Raw genomic sequence first — 20,879 nt, 5'->3', positions numbered from 1 at the left:
TGTCGAATACTCCATGGCTGTAGGTTCACCACAGAATGAGTTAAATATTGTTTTCCACATTTTCAACAAAGTTTCAATGTGTTTATATGTTAAACGGGCAAAAAGATGCAAATGTGTTTATTACTACATGAAAAGGCATCAAAACAGCTTTCAATTGATGATAAACCTGCCCCATAGGCACGGATAATTGGTTTGTAAATGCTGGGCATGGCGTACCATTGATACTTCACATACCTGCAGGAGTAAAAAACACCTCTTTGTGTGGTTCTTAATTTCTTCCCAGCAGCTCCTACCCCTACCTACTCGTGGTACGGAATACGAGCAACCTTAAGGATGATCGGGGTTGGATCCGTTGGCAACTTTGGTCGTATGCTGACTGCGAAGGAGTTTCTGTACCCCATGTTAGGAGCGGCTGATCATCGTCCGAGTGCAAGAGAAGGACTGTGCACAATGGCCCTCCGTAGCACTGATGATGATAAAAATACATTTTACGCGCAGATTGAACGTGAATACGATCGCTGCCCAAGCCATGACGTCAAGGTCATCATGGGAGATTTAAACGCTCAGGTTGGCCAGGAGGATGAGTTCAGACCGACGATTAGAAAGTTCAGCGCCCACTGACTGACGAACGGGAACGGCCTACGACTGATTGATTTCGCTGTCTCCAAGAATATGGCCATTCGTAACGCCTATTTCCAACATAGCCTTCCGTACCGATATACCTGGAGATTCCCACAGCAGACAGAATCACAAATCGATCACGTTCTGATTGATGGACGGCATTTCTCCGACATTACCGACGTCAGGCCCTATTGTGGCGCTAACATCGACTCTGACCGTTGTGAAACTGTGCCTAAATTCACAGAGCACAGGCACGGAGGTTCAAGGCAACGGGAGAAAATTTGTATCTTATGTCCTTCTCGTGGTTTTGAGCGTAGTCGGCGCGACCAGAGGCGCCTTTTAGTTTATTCTGAATTGCCTAAACTGTTTCGTCATAAACATGTTATTTTAGTTATTCAGAACTTTTACGAGATTAATTAACTCATTACACGTGGTAATGATGGACAAATTATGGGTGAAATTATGAAAAAAAATCCACGTGCTCGGCTGGGATTTGAACCTAGGACTCTTGTATGCTAGACGAGCGCTTTACCAACTAAGCTACTGAGCCACTTGGTGACCCAATAACTCAAGTGGTTACAAGTTTCGAATTCAAATCCCCACAGATCATGCAGACCCCTTTCATAACCCACATCCATCCATCGCATGTTACTACACACGCGGGCAGAGCGAATGCGAGCGAGTGAGAACGACACGTTGATAGCCTTCCCGCATCTTTACTCTTCCACAATACAGTTGCGTGAAAGCGATGCAGGTATGATAGGCAAACAGTTTCAACACTAAACCAAATCGCAATTGAATGACTCAAATCCTGTTCAACGGTGATTTTTTTCTTTACTTTTGTCAGAACAGCATTTCACTTTCCTGTAGTCTTCACTGACTGCAGAGGATAAAGTTTGCCAAAAGCTTCCACACTGTATAATTGACGGCACCATCCTCTTCACTTGCGGTTTCTATGGACGGAGAGTATCCATGAACGTTGGTTGCAATCAATCCAGAATTGAGTTTCCAGTTTGTTTACCACGGAACAGAAGGTCTGCAAAGTAAAGTGTTTGAAGTTACGGTAGTCGGATAACAGATGTAGATTCGTCAACTAGTAATTAACATTGTTCCAGCAGCGCTTTTCTCTAGCAAATATCATAAATGTTGGGTACTAACTCGCACACATGTTATAACTGAGGCAGATTATAGTTATATGACCAGATCTAATCATATGTCCAGCTAATATGCCTTAATTGTAACACGTGTTACTCATGTTGAACGCCCTAGATACACTCCCGTGCAAAAGTTTGGGTTCACCACCTAAAAAACATACAAAAGTGTTCAGTCCATATGTCTGTGATTACACGTCCAATTGAAATTCTCTAAGCCGCATTCGAAAGGCTTAGCTTAGCTTAGCTTAGACTGACTACACATATCAATGGTTGCTATTCCGTGATTGACCGAAGTCTGTGAAAATGCACAAAGAATCAACTAGAAGTTCGGCTGGGATTGGCCATAATCTTCTTCAGTGTGCATAATTCAGTTCCTCTATTTATACAGGGTCAATAACGGCGCCGGCCACGTCCTTGCAGTCAGGTGGGATTGGGGGAAGGAATGTTAGTGTGTAACCTTTGCTTTTTGGAGACCGTGTTTGCCTCTGCATCTCCACAAAGGTTACTGGGAGGGATGTTTGTTAATGGGGAGGATCGTTGGGTCATAGGATTCACTTTGATAAGCGATTAGACCATGATAAACAATGATTTGTGAGATATATACATGCTTATACGTAAATATAATATTTTCATTTGATATGAACAATTTCTATGTAGAGGAAAATTATGCCGACACTTGAGGTGACGAACCATTCAAAGTTTGTTGAACAAATACCTAAATGTAACATTCCTACAGCTGTCAGGACGAAAGCATGCACGGGTAGAAATCAGAATCCAAAAACAGGATTATGACTCATGATATCATGATTCCAGCGTGTTTTCGTCTTATGAAAATACACCATGATTTGGACTCATGATATCATGAGTCAGATTGCCGTAACGCAACACACGCGTTATGTTTTTTGTAGCTGATTGCTCGGAATCATGATTCAAATTCCAAAAATGCTGAGTCGCGCATCCGTTTATGATCGACAAAATAAAAAAAAAGTTAAAAATAGCATACATTGAGATTCGATCCAAGAACCTTCCGATTGTAAGCCACGTACTCTACCACGCAACCGCTTCGTCAACTTGAATTGTGAGTGATCGATACGAATGTGATGAAGCAAAGTGCGCCGCTTAGTGTTTTCACACTGGATGTTACGCTTATGAGGAATCATGATTATGACTCCAGGAACCATGATTTGTGATCCTGATATCATGACCTAACCAATTTATGAATTTCATGATTTGTAAATCATGGTGTGGGGATCAGATTTTTATCCGTGTGTGTTATTATATTTTACTCATTTGAAAAGAAACAAAAAACTCGATTGGTTGGGACATCATAGAACACTCTTATTCTTATGCCGACACTTACAGTGGCGAACCATCCAAAGTTTGTTGAATAAAGTGAACCTTTCGCAAGTCTACACTTGTAGTGTCGAACCATTTAAAGTTTTTTTAATTACAAAAATAAAGGTATATAAGAGGTGTTCTGAAAAAAATGTTAAACATAAATAAATCATGAATCAGAGTTTGTGTCGACACTCACAGTAACGAACCATCCATAGTTTGTTGAAAAATCACATTTACATCCCACCATTGTAACGATTGAATGTGCAGTCATACATATTTTATAGATTAGAAATAGTAACATGAAACGAGCTCACCAATTGATCCGTTATCCTTGACTGAGCAGCCACAATCCACTTTCGGCTTCACTCGTTTGCTCGGCTATAAAAAAGCACTCAGGAAAAAAAAAATAAAATAAGCGCGCGACCCAAAATGAATAAAAAAAAACTGTTCAGGCTTTCTTGACGCACTGCCCAGGAGCAAGCGTCAAGGTCGAAGGATTAAACAGAACTAACCGATCGCGGCACTTTTTCACTTTCTTCAACCGAACTCACCGATCACACCACTTTTTCACTTACGAGACCGACGCGCGACATGTTTGATCCTGCCCTCGTCGCTTGCCCCGGCAAAAGCAAGTGTCAAGGTCGAAAGATCAAACAGAACTAACCGATCGCGGAACTTTTTCACTTTCTTCAACCGAACTCACCGATCACGCCACTTTTTCACTTACGAGACCGACGCGCGACATGTTTGATCCCGCCCTTGTCACTCGCCCCGGGAAAAGCAAGTGTCAAGGTCGAAAGATCAAACAGAACTAACCGATCGCGGAACTTTTTCACTTTCTTCAACCGAACTCACCGATCACGCCACTTTTTCACTTACGAGACCGACGCGCGACATGTTTGATCCCGCCCTTGTCACTCGCCCCGGGAAAAGCAAGTGTCAAGGTCGAAAGATCAAACAGAACTCTCTCTAAGCCGCATTCGAAAGGCAAAGAGTTATTCTTACTTCGTATGTATTTTTCCAGAAATATTTTTTGAATTTTGTATACTAAATTTTAACTTAAGGTTGTGACATTTTAAAAAAAATGCACTCAAAAAACATAGTTAAATTCCTCAGCATTGGATCGACCAAAATTTTAAAACAATGTGTCATTAGAATCGTAATCTTATATTCTTTGAAGAGCACTGCATATTTGTAACATTCGACAAAAGTAGGCATTGAGTAAATGGAATGCCAAGTTTGCATTTTATTGTAGTATGGGAGGGAACTAAAATTTCAAAAAATCACTAAGAATTCAAAAGTGCTTATTTGAGGCTGAAATTTTGTACAACTCATATCGCATATTGGGTGAATAGTCAGAAAATATTTTTGATAGAAATTTCTTTGCTATTGCATTACGAGGCTCATGTATAATCTCAATGTGACTGTTATGCGGTTACAATTGCCAGTGTAACAAAACAACTTGGTATTTTTTTCAAATTTTCTAGAACAATCTCACAGATTGTCATTTGATGACTCTCTCCGGTACTAACTAGAAATTGTCAAAAATGTCGATTGTGACAAATATGCAGTTATGGGCAGCACATTATTAGCTATCTCTTAACTCCTATCTATTAACTCGAACACACAATACACTATTGTATGCTCATGACACAATTGAAACCATTAGGGGAATTCGGGGTAAAACCGACATTCGGGGTAAAACCGACCGGACCGACCGAAAATATCACAGATTTTGTATTTGTAAAAATTTATTTATTTCTTGAAGCTTGAAAAAGTGATTTCTTATCACGATTATTTTTAACGACGGGGTAAAACCGCCCACCCACGGGGTAAAAACGACCACCGCGATTTTCGTTCACAATTTTGCGAAAAATTATATCAGTTCCCTGTTGTTTCAAAAAGTATATTGTTTTATGAATTCTACATTGATTAAAGTGAATATTGAATCATTTTTAAAGTTAATTAATTCAAAAAACTTAGATATATACTTATCATTACCTTAAGACACCCATATTTTTGAAAAATATGCGAATTAGTTTGTATTTTTAACAAAATGTATTTTATTTAACTTGAATTGTAATGTACAACGTAGTTACAACTTTTAAAATGGTTTAGACATTATATTTGGTATAAATTAGGGGTGGCGGTCTTACCCCATCAACAGTGGTCGGTTTTACCCCGCTTGCGCAATTTTCACAAGTAGAGCCTTATTTCAAAGCTAAAAATTTACAATTCATATTTCACTCCACTGAAGCATATTTCACATTTATGTTAAAGCATGGATGGGTAATTTGTTGTGTTTTGACAAAAAAATCCCTTCCGAAACCTTTAAGTGAGCATCTGTTTAAATTAGATCAAATTCAGTATCTACAAGCAAAAACTTTGTTTTTGACATTTGTTATGAAAAAAATAATGTTGGTATCAGCCTGAATGCTTTGAAATGTCAAAAATCTTGTGTTTATGCAAAGTGCTTGGTGAAGTTTCAAGAAAATCGCCGTTTTCATGCCAAACTGAAGGTGGTCCGTCTTACCCCGGCGGGCGCTCTTACCCCGTCTTCCCCTACAACATGAAGGAGAAATTATTTTTTGGTTTTTCGACAGCTGAAAACGCTATTGAAAAATAAATGTACACTCGGGGTAAGATCGACACTTTCATTTGGGGTAAAATCGACACCTTTCTTTGCTTCATAATCTAACTTCAGGGAATCTTTCTAATCGGAAGACTATCTCTGTAGTTTATGTGAGTCTTTATTTTCGAATTACAGTGAAGTTTATGGATGGCGAATTTGTTAACATGTAAAATATGACACTATATGACTTGCCACAAGCTATCATTAGGTATTAAAAAATATTTCTATGTTATCACGTTTCAACTAATTTGATGAAGCTTGAAGAAATTTTTCTCATTTTAAATTGAAGAATTGATAGAATTTGAAATATTTTCACATAAATTAATCTTATTGTTTATTTACAAACTATGAGGTTCGACAGTTTTTATCATCTAAAAATAATAACACTTTTCTGTTTTGTTAAAATAAAACAGTATTTATTTTCAAAACCAATCATTCGCTACAACTTCATCTTCATTTCCTATACTCAAATTTAATTTAAAAAAAATCGGATTCTTGGGTATCAGCTTAAAATTCAATCGGAGTACTTCATTTATTTTCGCTCGAGAAGCCTCTCTACAAATTGATTGTACGCTAAATATGTACAACTTAGTTATTGTTTTAAAAACATCAATCACAGGCTAGAAACTGGTAAGACTCGCTAAGAATCCAAATTTTATTCCTTTTACAACACTACAAATCAAATTTCTATTCAAAAACCGTAGTTATGATGCTTTTCGTTATGCCTTCCTTATGGTTTATTCTTTCTCTTTGAGAGGGTAACAGGCAAATAAAGCGCCAAGCCATTTTCAACCTAATTATCATACATCCTTCGCAATAAATTTATCATCACATCTTTCCGCATTTCCGCATGCTAACAACGCCGAAAATCATCTTGCACAGTTATCAAACCGGATTGATGATGCTTCCGTCAATCCATAGCGGATTGCATTCATTCAAAAACAAACTATAAAATCAATCAGAGGCTTCCCTAACGAAGGCCACAATTGTAGTGCCAGCGCTGTAATATGTTAACCGGGCAACAGGTTTGACTGCTCAACCGGTCTAACGATAGGCGGGCTTGGTGCAAACCCTGACATTCAGCGTTTGTTAGGGTAAGTATCCAGATGTTGATCGATCTAATATTTCGCTAATTGTTGAATACTGCATGAGAAAATCTCTAACTTACAGATATATCAGCTAGAACAATTAACATGTTGAAACATTATCGAGAATATTAACGCTCAATGCTAGGAACTCTGGGTGTGGCCAACCTAAAACTAGGCGACGGTACTGCCAATATTCGCATATTCGACGTAAGCGCCAAAAATGATCAAAATGCATGCACGAGTGAGCAGTTGGCCAACTAACAGATATTAGATTAGAGCGCCATTTGCCGTACTATGAAAATAATTCGAGTGTTACGTATGTTTGTCTATGAGAAAATCATGCACTGTTCAACATTTGGCGAGAAATAAGATCGTAGATAAAAAAATGGCGAGATACCCTACTATGGATTCGTTTGCACTTGTAATAGTTTAGAGTAGGGTATCTACGTGCAAGGAGTGGGAATAATTTCAATTCCCTATTCGAACCCATTTAAAATAAAATAAATTTCTCGAAGGCGATACACAATTTGGTAATGCTCCCTTGGTAACGTGGCGTCATTTGTGAGCATGCAATCAATTGCAATGCACCATAATTGCAGCCTATGCATTTCCCTTGCATCGTAACATTGTCACCTCCAACGTCATATGGACTATGAACGTTAAAGAGTTGGTGGCAATGGAAAGCGATCGTTAAAAAAGACAGAAATGATCCAAATCAATTGTAGAAAAATGCAGCTCACATACGATGGCGACAAAGTGTGTGACCAACCTGTAGCCGTAGCGAGCAGTGGGTTTACCGTAAAATGTACTAATACATTGTGTACGACTGTACGTGAAATGAGAAGTGGAACTGATTGTGTGAAAATTGTGCAATGGTATCAGCGTATAATGTCACTTGATGGGGGACCATAATGTAACGGTGATCATTTGCGAATTCACCGTGAACAACCACTTGATTCTCTACCCTCAAGAAATTTAACTATAATAATAGAGTTTCTGGAAAAGGAAAAATCAGGGTATTGAAAATTGAATTGAGAAATATCTAAATAGAAAATAGAGCATTCTTCAAAAAAATTCTGCCGTTGAAATGACGATAAAAGTTGATGTTTTATACGCTTATGAATGATGATTGCAAATCTTCCACATGCCCCATCAAGTCGATCGTTACGAAAAACAAAAAAGATCGGATCTCTTTTGAATTTTGATCCAGCTTTTAAATATGTTCTATAATAACTGCTTCATGTATGTTATTAGCTGTTTAATTTTCTAACAGAGCTCGTTCTATTGTTCATTCAAAAAACAAGCATTCTAATCTGAAAAATTAAAAAAAAAACATTGGATCCATTAGAAACACGTTATCCGAGAACAATTTTGTTAGTAAATTTTACACAAACTTCAGCCATTGTGGTGGTTTTGAACATTGCATCAATCATTTGATTCAATTGATCAATTAAAAAATCATTACCATGACATTTTACTAGAAGTAGGTGCATTTTCTGATGATTTTTTTGTGAGAATTATCCGTCAATGAACAGACGTGTTCATGCTCATGCTCATCCAATCCCACAATAATCATTCCATTTCATTTGGTATAATGACAAACATTTTGGGATACCTAACTCAATAATATTATTATTGAGCTCATGAACTTGAGCAGAAACTGATAGATCATAAAAGTATTTCAAGACCACCTTTTTTTTCGCTACCATGACACTAACGACCCACAGAGTTCTACTGAGGCACATTCAAAAATAAACTATAAGTATGCTGGTTTACTATCATGCTTAAAGCTCTCCCGCAGCGCTTGTTCGTGAGCAAAAATATCAGCAAAAAACATATCCATCGGAGAAAACCGGTTCAAAAACAGCAAACATAACTAAAAAATCAATACCACCCGAATTCTGAGTGAGTGCGTCAAATCGTGCTCTGATCTTTTCCTTCCATTTTTCGGTAATACAGATAAACTGGTTTACCCGTGACTGTCGATAATGTATGCAGTTAATTTGCGCCAAATGTGTGCACCATAGTCAACAACCCTGTCTCAACCGAAAAACAGCTGGTCGAACAAAGAACGATGACTCATTGAATCATGATGCTTTCTTTATCCATCGGGTAAACTCTGACGATGAAATTGAAGATAATGCACTTCGTAAACAAACTGATTGGCAAGATTCTAAACTTGATTTCGATACATCACTTATTTATGCCTGGTACGGATAATTATCGCGTCATCGCGCAACGTGATCTTGCAAAGTCCTCAAGATTTCAAACAACTCTTCATTACACATTCTCCTCTGAGCAGTGCTGTTCAAGATACTAAAAATGGCAACATTTGTGCACTGTAAGGAAAATATTGACAGTGAATAATGCCTCATCTTCATGCTAATGGCTGGTGAGTACCTCAACTAAATATTTGCATAGAACACTCAATATCCCAGGAATATGCATAAGCGTAGCCAGAATTTCCGCTAGGGGACGGGTCGGGCGAACGACCTTTGAAGATATTTCACACAACTTTTTTTGACACCCTCCGCATTCTTTCAATAAGATTACTGAACACGTTTTCGTGTCATCATCTCACACATAAATCTATTTTGAGTAGGGGGAGATCCCCCAGTACCGGACACCTAAGCCGCTAAAATCATTATTCAGAAACTATTGAATTTATGTGGTCTTATGATAAATATAATGATTTTTGTAGCATACAAAAATAAATTTGAAAACATTAATATGAATTTTGACATTGTATTTTTATGAAGTATTTTAGTATTAAATTGACCCATCATAAAAGGTAGCTCCCCATACCGGACACGATCTGGAAATGCCTCGAATTCTGAAAATTTGTATATCATTGAATGTTTTTACTTCAGGCATAGTATTTTATTGTCAATTCAATGCATTTGCAACATTCGCAAGAGTAATTTGAGCTTTACTAAGTCTGCAAGTTGGTGATCAAAAAACCTCTTTAATATATGATGAGAAACAACACATTTTACGCGTTGTTCTGAATTTTCATTCTTCTTATTTTTATTGCATCTTTGATACCATAATCCATGAAATCCATGAAAAATTAATGTATTTTGAGACACTGGTGCCAAAACTACAAAGATATCATGTAACAAATTAAGTTGTCCGAAACTGGGGGACAGGAGGTGCTAGACCAAAATTGAAGTTTGACCATATTTTGTTTAAATATGGTACAAAATACATTCATACTCTCAAATTATTATTATATCTGATCATGCTTGCGTGATCTAAATTATTTTGCCATATTCAAAATAATTACTAATTGGGTTCAAATTTAGGGCGTCAATTTTTTAACAGTTTTCAAACATCTAAACATTTTTGAAAAGTCATGCATTTTTCAAGGATGTGTTATTGTACGCAAACATTACTCTCCATAATAGCTTCCTTTTCTTCTGATACACCATCTTGATTGGATCATGATTTCTCAATTTTTCGACTTTGTCCGGTATTGGGTGCTGTCCGGCACTGGGGGATCTCCCCCTATCGTTTTGTCTCAAATTCCAAACAGACTCATATTCCGAATACTCGTTTTTTATATGAAAATTTGGTTGAAATGTGTCTTCAAACTGCCAGGAAAAGGCAATCAATTGCAATTCAATTTTGAAATCTTTTAAGCTATTTTTTACATTGGAATTAATAATGATTCTGTAGTTCAAAGACGGTAAATTTATTTACGAAAATATTCATTTGAATACGATTTATTCGTGATGTTTGGAATTATAATAGAGGTGTTATATGAGACAGAATGAACATAGTGTTCGACATGTAAGTGAAAATGTTGTTCCAGTGAAGCAATAACAATACTGACGTTAACTTAATCGACAAAAACCGCCACATGGGTTCATATTTTTAACACTGCACGGAGAAATCAGACTACTCAAAAAATAAGTTCTTTCAACTCAAATTTGGGTAAACTGCATTTAGTTTTTACCCACGGTTTGGTTGTTTTGCCTCTCTCGCAACAGAAATGTTGTCAAAAACAAAGAGAGACGCACGGACCCATCGTCGAAGTTCAATGGATTAAGCCAAATTTGGGTTCTTTCGAGTTCACCCAACTTTAAGTTGTTTTAACACATTACAGAGACTTCGAAAGCTAACGATGGGTAGATTTATTTTTACACTGGGTTGTTTTTTCGCTGATGTCAAACGAAAACTACCTAATGATAGCTACACGCAAACAAATTTTCTTGTATAATCTACCAAATCCATGGTAGAATTAAGAAATGCGCCAACAATTTTCAACCGACTACAAAAATTTGTTAAGTTTACTATAATCTGGCTCAGTGATCAGTGCAGTAAACTTGACTATGTCCATAGTAGCATCTACTACAAAGCATTGTATTTCAATCCATGACACCCACCATACAACACAGTGTGGTCAAAAGAATGATGCTAAACTTTTCAAATCTAGAATGTTTCTAGTCATAAATACTACAACTCTGGTTAAATAAACAGAAGAAATTTTTTTGGTTGACTATGTTTTGGTAGAGTTAACAGATTAATGTAGTCGGTTGAAAATCGTTTGTGCAGTTCTTAATTCTACCACGGATTCAGTAGTTTCTACAATAAAATTCATTTCAGTGTATATGCCCAAATTTGGGTTATCGCACGGAAAAGCCGAATTGCGTCAATAGAAGTCAAAGTTGGGTTGAGTTGTGGCTCCGTGTGGGGTTGTTCCTACACGCAAACAAATTTTGTTGTATAATCTACCGAATCCATGGTAGAATTGAGAACTGCACCAACGATTTTCAACCGACTACAAAAATCTGTTAAGTTTACTATAATCTGGTAAAAATTACTGAGCAGTGCAGTGAATGTGACTATGTCTATAGTAGCATCCACTACAAAGCATTGTATTTCTATCCATGACACCCAACGTACAACACAGTGTGGTCGAAAGTATAATACCGAACTTGTTAAATCTAGAATGTTTCTAGTCATATATACTACAACTCTGGTTAAAGTAACAGAATATATTTTCTTGTGCAGTGATGTTGACTATGTTTCGGTAGAGTTAACAGATTAATGTAGTCGGTTGAAAATCGTTGGTGCAGTTCTTAATTTTACCATGGATTCAGTAATTTCTACAATAAAATTCAGTTCAGTGTATATGATATTTCTTGAAGAACACGAAAAACAAAATACACACCAAACGTGAGTTTAAACCAAGGGGTGTGACAAAATTAAAAAAAACGGGAAAATGAGTTTTAGACTTAACGAAAAACATTTAAAAAATTGAGTCAACATCTGTTTCTAACCTAAATTTAAGCGTTTAGTACTGAAAATTATATGGGGCTTTACTGCCCATAACTGCATATTTGTAACATTCGATAAGAGTAGGCATTGTGTAAATGGAATACCAAGTGTGCATTTTATGGCAGTATGGGAGGCAACTAAAATTTCTAAAAATTACCAGGAACTCAAAAGTGGTTATTTGAGGCTGATATTTTGTAGAACTCATATCGCATACTAAGTGAAAAATCAGAAAATAATTCTGATAGAAATTTCATTGTTATTACATTACGAGGCTCATTTATGATCTCAATGTGACTGTTATGCGATTACAATTACCAATGTGATAAAACAAATTGATACTTATTTCGAATTTTCTAGAACAATCTCACAGATTTCAGTAAGCTGACCGAAAGTATTAGTCATTTGATGACTCTCCATGGTATTAACTCTAATTTGTCAAAATTGTAGAATGTGACTGTAATCCAGTTGTGAGCAGTTTAGGACCCTATTGAACCAACATGAATAAATGAATTAATTATAAATCCTAAATATTTTTATAATGAATGCTGAATAATTATTTAATAATTATTGTAACGGTAAATGATATACTATTATACGTTACTAAATATCCATGTAAGCTCGAAAAATACACGCCATAGCAAATTCGCTGATGTAATGGCGTATACCTCATTGAAATACATCGAAGCACCACAACGATGCACAGTGGTCCGGGAATCAGTTTTACGCGGAAAGATGCATTTTGAGCTTTAGAATGAAACATTAGACGAAAACGGTCTTCTACAAAGTTGTTTGTATTAGTAAGGCCCTTTGTTTGGTGTTATTGAAAATTAGGGTGGTCCACGTTTTCATATAATTGAGGTAACTAACTTTATTATTTGTGGACATTATCTTATACTAGCTTCAGCAAAATTGTAGCCCATTCAATTTCATGCAACTTTGATTAAAAAAGTTTTTTTGTATGTTCTTCTTTCTGGTGTTACGTCCTCACTTGGACAGAGCCTGCTTCTCAACCTAGTGTTCTTATGTGCACTTCCACAGTTATTAACTGAGAGCTTACTATGCCAATGACATTTTTAGAGCTTTAAAAAATGCGTAATTTGATGCTATCTAAAAGTCGAGTTTCTTCATTTACCAAATTACGCATTTTTCAAAGTCTCATCAAAGTAGTCTAAAAGTGTTTCATAGACTACTTTGATGAGATATTAGAATTGAAAACGCTAGAGCCAGAACACCAATTTTGTTCGGACCACCCTATGTCACCGTAGGAAAAAAGCTCTAAATCGGTCAATTTAAGAGATACAATAAAACTTTTTTAAGCAAAGTTGCATGAAATTGAATGGTCTACAACTTTGCTGAAGCATGCATTATATAATTTCTACAAATAAGAAAGTAAGTTACACCATTTATATGAAAACTTGGACCACCCTAACTTTCAATAACACCAAACAAAAGGCCTTACTAATACAAACAACTTTGACCGTTTCGTCTAATCTTTCATTCTAAAGCTGAAAATGCATCTTTCCGCGTAAAACTGCTTTCTGGACCATAGTGCGATGTCATCATAGTTGGCTGTACAATATTAAATTCCACAAACGATCTTTTATGTATCTACAAATAAATCTAAACAGTGTTAATACTGTATTTCTTGCATAATATAGCCTTGACTAGAAAGCAATAAAATGTTTCTGGGGTACGCAAACTTTCAAGAGTTTCTTGAATTATCTGTGAAAGAATGGTTGAATGTAGATTCTCAGATAATCTTAATATTTCCACTAATCTAACAAGTTTGTACTGCTTTCCCCTGAATGTCGTTTCCCCGAACGCTAGTTCCCAGAAATGTACTTCTCCGAATACCCCGTTTTCCCGAATGGCTCATTTCCCCGAAATTTTTTGGTTCTCATAATTGTCATAATGTTATACATTTTATACATGCTGGTTTACGAATCAATTATCTGATAAGCACCCTTCATTATTTGATCGCGGCTTTTAGTTGTTTTGGCAACATGTATTTTAGAGATGGCTACTATTTGTTTCAAATTATGTTCATTCTGAAAATTCGCCTATAATCTGCACTATCCTTTTTTGTTCAAAAAATATTTCATTGTTGACGCAGTTTAATATTGCACTAACTATAAAACAATAATATTTGGCAAAAGTTTTAGAACAGAATTGGCTTTTCCTTGAATCTCAAGTTTTGCCATTTTTAGTTCGCATCCTTTTTTCGTGAATTTATTTTGAAATGTTAGAAGACAAAACACTCAAAACACAAAACACTCCAATATTGTTTAAGTATATTTGAAACTAATGTTTGCTTATTTGACAATGGGCAATCAATATGGTATGCCAATCCGTTTCTACATAGCGCATTTTTGATCTCGTAGAGTGTTCTCCAGTGGCGCGGGAAGTGGGTAGGACAGGTAGGACATGTCCTACGCACAAAAATATCTGGGTAGGACAGTAAAAGGATTGTCTTACCCATGATTCAACACGAAGTAACATCATTTTTACAGCCAGCCGTAGATGTTCTTAGTAAAATTGCCATCAGCATTTATGGAAGTATTTCTTGACGAATGACTGGATTGCAGGAAGAACTATCAAGCAATTTTTAAAGAATCGTTAGAACAATTTATGGATTAACCCAAGACCGGTAGCATCGTGTACTGAGTATACGTATCTTAAACAAAGCTCGCTTATTATACACAGCACTAGTGTAGTACTGCTGGCTATGGCTGATGATGCTCTTGATTTCTCAAGTCATTCTTAAGGAAGAAGCTGTTGACGATCTGTTGAGCAATTCTTACAGAACTCCCGAAGCACATTTCATAGAAATTCTCTGCATTACCGCAAGACATTTTTGATGAATTCTTAGAAAATGATAAGATTTTCCAAGATTCATTAAAAATAGATTTTTTTTCATCTATTCTTCTTTCTGACGTTACATCCCAAATATGACAAATCCTTGTTCTCATCTGTTCTTAAACGCACTTCAACAGTTATAAATCGAGAGCTTGTTTTGGCAATTAGCCAGTTTTGCATGTATCTATCGCATGCAGTCTTCAAAAAATCCCACTCCAAGAGCTGCTTAGATCAAAAACCACCAGAGCAAGATTTATTCCGCGCGCATATTTCGTTCAAATCCAGGCATGCAATGAATCATGCCACGTGATCGATTGTTAGCCGGGTGAATGAATCGAGTAAGCATTGATATTTCATTCCATATCGGTTGACTTTTGTCTGACAGGACACACTTGGAATGTGGCTGAAAGATTTTATCATGCACAGCTGCTTGGGCCTAGATAGACGTAGCGGTAAACGCGCAGCTATTCAGCAAGCTGAGGGTCGTGGGTTCGAATCCCACCGGTCGAGGATCTTTTCGGGTTGGAAATTTTCTCGACTTCCCTGGGCATAAAGTATCTTCGTACCTGCCACACGATATACACATGCAAAAATGGTCATTGGTATAGTAAGCTCTCAGTTAATAACTGTGGAGCTGAGAAGCAGGCTCTGTCCCAGTGGGGACGTAACGCCAGAAAGAAAGAAAGGAAGCTGCTTTCAGTGAATGGTATCTGGAAACCAACGACAATTTTAGTTAACGTTCTGCCCTAATGTAATGACGTCTCATGTATACGGGACTTCCATCTCCTATACAGAAAATGTGAGTCAGGTATTATCAGGAGTTTGAGATTGAATTTCCACATGTCTGGATTCAACGTAGCTCGGGCGTTCAAATCTTTTTCTAAACAATTTTCTCCTTGAGTGGAAATCAACGCAAGTAATGCAAATTTGCAGTGGTATGATACTATAAATGCTCTATTTCTACTTGTTGAATTTAATTGCCCTGCCTACTATTTCATCTCCCGTTCGATATCCAGGTTTTATTTGTCCCAATCCTCTATGAAACGTCAAATATGCCAACGAAGAGCATTTTCCCTTCATTCGATTGCCTATGAGCATAATGATAGAGAATCAATCATGAGATTGAATCCTAGCATAAATCACGCAAGCTGAGATTGGAAAAATCGGGATTCAAAACGATCCCGCGCATTGAGATGTTGTCAAAGCATGCTTGTTTAAATCTGGGAGTAGAAGGATGCTCTTTGAAGACTGATCGCATGAAAGGTACGAAGACTGTATGCCCAAGGAAGTCGAGAAAATGTCCTTTACGAATAGATCCTCAACCGGTGGCATTCGAACCCACGAAACTCAGCTTGGTCTTGCTGAGTAGCCGCTTCGGCTACCTAGGTTCATAAAAAGAGAGAATATTGTGGAGATTTTTTTTTCGGAAACATTAGAAATGCTTGCAGAATTGTTGGAGAAATTCCAGCGAAATATTAGATGGAGTTCCTGCACGTTGAACCATTTACCAATAAAATTTAGATTGTAAAGTAGTGTTACAATTATTGCCCGAAAGTTTCTAGATTCGGTGATATCCAATTTATACCATTGCTATGAATCGCAAATCAAATTGAGTGGATATCATTATTCATCATATCTTCCAATGACGACTAAGAATAGAAATAGAGATTAGAAACTTTAGAGACAACTTTCCTGAAAAAATAGACCAAACATAAATCAAAAAGAGATCAGAAAGCGACTATTAAGAATCCAAGAACCTGGAGATAAAATTATTTCTTATCAGATATTTCTCTGATAATATTTGAAACATACTTTTTCGGGAATTTCTCATGACATTACGAGTAGAGTTACTGTGCACGTGCTGTAGCCTTAGGTGCAGGAGCCTCATTGCTTGCGAGCGCACGGGAGCGCTATACATTGTGAGACCTTTTTTGGTGCGCCTCATTTTTCTTGAAATGTGTCTCACTGCGGTCTCATGCGCTCCGTCACATGTGCTGTTTAAAATTCAGCGCAATAATTGAAGTGATTACAAAAGTTTTCAATGGGGTTTGAAATTGTAAATCTTGGATCGTGAGTCTTCAACCATATCATGTAGACCATCTAGACACCTGCATAATGAAGCGAAAGTAGTTGTAGAGGCTTTTCGTTACTAAGCAGTTGTTTCACAACTTGGATACCGATGGTGAGCCGTAGCGCCGAACAGCGCATGAGACGAGTCTCCCCGGGAGCACATCACTTAGCGCGCGCTTTTAGAATTTTCGTGAGCCTCCAGCAAGCGCAGCACACTAGGATTCCGATGAGCTGAGAGACGGTTTGGTTGGAGGCTCGTCAGTACATTTATGTGCTCCTGAGAAATATGTAACCCTAATTACGACAAGTATAACTACTCGTATTTCTGTATGAATTTCTACATTATTTGCTCCAGGAATTGATTCAAGTAGAAATATTTGCTCGAAGATTTCTCCAAGAGTTCATTTCGTGATTTTTATGGAATTTCTAAGGATCCTTAAATTTCGGTTTAGGAAATGAGGAAATCTACTAAAGATAGCTACAGTAATTACCTCAGATGTTTCATCAAGACTTCCTCCAAAGATTCTTCAGATTTTTTTTTTTTTCAAGAAAGTAATCCAAGAATTTATTCAATGATTCAACCATCCAACTCCAAGATTCTCGTTAAGAACATTTGCAAGAATTTAAACAGTATTTTATCCAGGCATTTTCCACAAAGTTGTCGTTCAAAATTGCTTTAAGATTCTTTCAGGAATTCTTCAATGAAACTTTTGAGAATTTTCTAAAACCTTAAAAAAATCGACTTTTTTTCAGGGGCGCCTCCAAGAAAGTGTCATGTTTTTTCTTTCAGATATTAATAGATTTTTTCAAAGAACTTGGGTTGAATTTCAAATATAAAACCCTAAATAATGTCTGATGAATCCTGATTGAGTTCTAGAGTAACCCTTGAATAACTCCCACAAGGTTGGGTGTAAAAACTTCTAGACTATCGAGGAAATCTTTGAGGAATTCTTTAGCAAATTGCTAGTTGCTATCCTACATGATTTTTTTGGAAACTATTGGATGGGTTTCCTAAAAAAAATTGTATAGGACAAAGCGGTAGAATTATTAAATGTAATCATTTAGTAGTATTATCTGATGTGAAATCCTAAATAAAGAAATTTTTCAAAATATTCAGTAAGATTTTACATAAAAAATATTTGGAAGATATGTAGGATAAAACTTTGAATTACTACTGCAATTCTTGTGTGAATGTAGATGAGTTATTGTAGGAAATAAAACGAAAATGCCAGGAAAAATGCTTCAAAACTTTGGAATGAACCTTTCTGAATTTTTTGGGAAAAACTCTTGTAAACTCTCTCCTAAGGACACACCTAGGACAATCCATAAAGGTGACAGTCGACAAATATCTGGAGCTATTACTGAGAATTACTTTCACCATAATCCATAAATTACTGAAGCATCAAAGTGATTGAGGATTCCATGTAGTAAATAATTAAATAATTCCTCTAAGCATCTCTTGAAACACCGATGGATGATTTCCTTGTAGAATAAGTGAGGGAATCTGAAGAGGGATTTCTGGAGGAATCTCTGAAGAAGCCGTTTAAAATATGCAAGGAGGGATCTCTTAAGAAGCTCTTTCTCGAAGAAAAGAAAAAAAAATCTAAAACAAATGTGAAATAAATGCGTAATAGTCTCTGATTTTTTTTTCTCTAGAACTGTTAAATTTAGCAGCAGGATTCACTGCAAGCAAAATAAGGAAGAAAGTGACTTAAGCTACCATTTTCATTAAAATTCGGACTTTAGAGACCTACCGTCAAAAATGCATTAGTAGGTCTCTTACAAGAGATCCGCTAACAGTTGCAAGCTCTGTTAAGAAACCTTTCGAATCTTTATTGCAAAACTCTGCGAAGAATACAAAGAAAAAAAAAACAAATTCACTGCATTTTTATGTTTTCATAGGGAAATTATAGAACAATAGCAGCTGTTGAGTCTCGCAGTTAGTTCTAGTTTTTGTCAAGTCCGTCAAAAGTAAACTGGTTCGAAAAGGATATAAATTTTTATAATATATTAAATCACTTATGAAGTTGATCATATAAATAATCTTGAAGCTTTCTCAGTCCTGTAGTAATAACTGATATGAAAACAGTCACGTCAAATTTTATGTCAAGGATTCCATAAATTTGAAAATTTTCTGAACTTCCTTGGACATGAATATTTTGCTTACGTTTGTCCTACCCATGGTTTTGAATGTGGACGCGCCTCTGGTGTTCTCTAAAGGGTTTATTTAGAGACAAATACTGTTTATTTAGAGACTGTTTAGTGGAATACCTATACATTCCGAATTTAGTACTACAGTTGACTCTCCACATCTCGATATTCAAGTGACCATCGAGATAGGGAGAGATCGAGACAAAGAACACATTTTTTAATGAACACTAGATTGAAAACCGCTCCTTTATCAGGAAAATAATAAATAAACAATAGTCTCTTCGTGTTCCAGAACTGTTTTGAATCAATGAAATCGGGTCTAGTAACCTTTGATAATAGGCATATCGACATAAGGAGAGAAAATCAGCAACAAAAATCAACTAGGAACATATCGAGATAAGGAGATATCGATATATAGAGGATATTGAGATATGGAGACTGAAAATGTATGCAGAATGAAGGGACCGCAGAAATCATTGGCATAGGGAGAGATATCGAAATATAGAACATCGAGATGTGGATAATAATAAATTTTGTGCCCTTTGACAGATATGCGTAATTCGACCTCAACTGTAAGACCGTCTTCAATGTCGTGTACTAGACTCGATAAACACTGTCAAAGGTTACAAAATCTAGTAGAATTAAATGGTACAGTACTAAATTCGTTTTTTCATTCAATCAGACAAATAGATATTTAACCGCAACTAATGAGGAAGGAAGGAAAATACACTTAATAGGGTAAATCAGGGAACATTTTAAGCAAATTCTTTGCGAAATGCATATGTGGATTCTTATCAGAAGCCTGGAGTTTTGAACGAAACCAAAAAACGTTATCGAAGATAGAGACAATTATTTCATTGATAATTGATTTAAAGTTTCTTCATATCGCAGTTATTTTTTCTTCGTCCAGAAAAACAGTGCCTTCTCTGTGCCCCTTCTAGCTGCGCCCATACGAATAGGCAATTATTAGAACTGTCTTTCACACTTCTGTCGTCCGGGTTAATACTCGGGGTAAACCTTTGATTACAATCCGTATTCTAGTCAATGCACACTACTTACATATTGATTGATCACACAGTCAAACAGATCAAATAGCTTCCACAAATTGATTGCACTAATCTAAAGTCGTAGATCCGGAGCTCTTCTCTTGAGAACACACCACAACAACAACGTTTTCGTCCTGGTCGTCAACCGATTACACTTTAACTAAGAGGGGAAGAGATTTCAACGTTTGCAATCACAACGAACGTGGTAAATCACAATAAACGTGCTGTTCGCTTCCAAACACACAATTCGCACACAAATCAGCGCGGTTTTCAAAGTTGTTCGTCGTAGTCGATCTGAACCGTTCGAAGCACCAAGTGCAACTGTTTTGCCCCTCTCAAACGCGATGCGATTATAAGATTATTGTTTTGACGGCTTCGCGGCATGGCGAGCGGGCGCAATTCGAGAAACGATCGAAATGCCGGCATCAGCAAACACGCGATTCTTTCGTTGACGACGTTGGATTTTTCTTTTTTGTTTCCTAGCCGAACTGGAACCAAGAACCATTCATTCGAATGGGTTTACGCGCCTGCCGAAGATGTCTAGAATGAGAATATGCTTTGATTAGGAGTATATTAAGGAAATCGAGCTGGACGTATACGACGATAGATAAAGCAAAGACGCTATGGGCGGTGGATAGAG

General features: G+C 36.7%; 1 protein-coding gene across 1 annotated transcript in view; it reads right to left on the bottom strand.

Moving 5' to 3' along the window:
• LOC5573255 (alpha-tocopherol transfer protein) overlaps positions 1–20,574 on the bottom strand; it is a 64,853-nt gene extending 44,279 nt beyond the window's left edge. Inside the window, exon 1 of the mRNA XM_001654416.2 lies at positions 20,253–20,574. The gene's annotated coding sequence lies outside the window, so the exon portion shown is untranslated. The remainder of the gene's footprint in view (positions 1–20,252) is intronic.
• Positions 20,575–20,879: the final 305 nt, after the last annotated feature.

This window comes from Aedes aegypti, chromosome 2 (assembly GCF_002204515.2).
Source record: "Aedes aegypti strain LVP_AGWG chromosome 2, AaegL5.0 Primary Assembly, whole genome shotgun sequence".
Lineage (NCBI taxonomy): Eukaryota > Metazoa > Arthropoda > Insecta > Diptera > Culicidae > Aedes > Aedes aegypti.
Note: the sequence above shows the minus strand (reverse complement) of the source record. Positions and strands in the feature narration are given on the sequence as shown.